A 737-nucleotide genomic window follows, 5' to 3' on the forward strand; every position below is an offset into this window, starting at 1 on the left:
AGAATACACATTCCTAATGTCCCGGGATTAGCGGGGACGGGTTCGTATAATTACTGCAGAATTTCGGGCACATCCTCACCGCGGGGATCGGGTTACTGACACTAACTATGGCGGGTGAGAGGGAAGGACAACCTCCTGTCGCCCCCTGGTGGCAGCAACGCAGCACGACGAGGACATCAGCGCCATGAAAGAGATATACTGTATACCAAGGTGACGTACAATCTGCTTATATTTCACCTTCTCCCTGTCGCTCTGCGTTCTCCTCCTTGTGCAGGGTGACTGTTCTTGTCTCCGCCCCCTCCTGTAATAAAGACCGGTCACTGCCTCTCCCTCTCCTTGTGCAGGGTGACTAGTCTTGTCTCCGCCCCCTCCTGTAATAAAGACCGCTCACTGCTGCTCTCTCTCCTTGTGCAGGGTGACTGGTCTTGTCTCCTCCCCTCCTGTAATAAAGACCAATCGCTGCTGTTCTCTCTCCTTGTGCAGTGTGACTGGTCTTGTCTCCGCCCCCTCCTGTAATAAAGCCCGCTCACTGCTGCCATCTCCTTGTGCAGGGTGACTGGTCTTGTCTCCTCCCACTCCTGTAGTTTTCTACAGGCAGTCTGTAGTGGGTGGGGCCTGCAGGGCTCCTCCCACAGCTGTTCCCTGCATAGGTTATGTTGTCACAGCTACAATCACACGATAATAAACAGGTATATAAAGTTATTTGGTGCAAAGTAGATTTATATTGTTCATTGTGT

Source organism: Nanorana parkeri, unplaced genomic scaffold (genome assembly GCF_000935625.1).
Source record: "Nanorana parkeri isolate BGI_ZX_2015 unplaced genomic scaffold, ASM93562v1 scaffold1851, whole genome shotgun sequence".
Classification (NCBI taxonomy): domain Eukaryota; kingdom Metazoa; phylum Chordata; class Amphibia; order Anura; family Dicroglossidae; genus Nanorana; species Nanorana parkeri.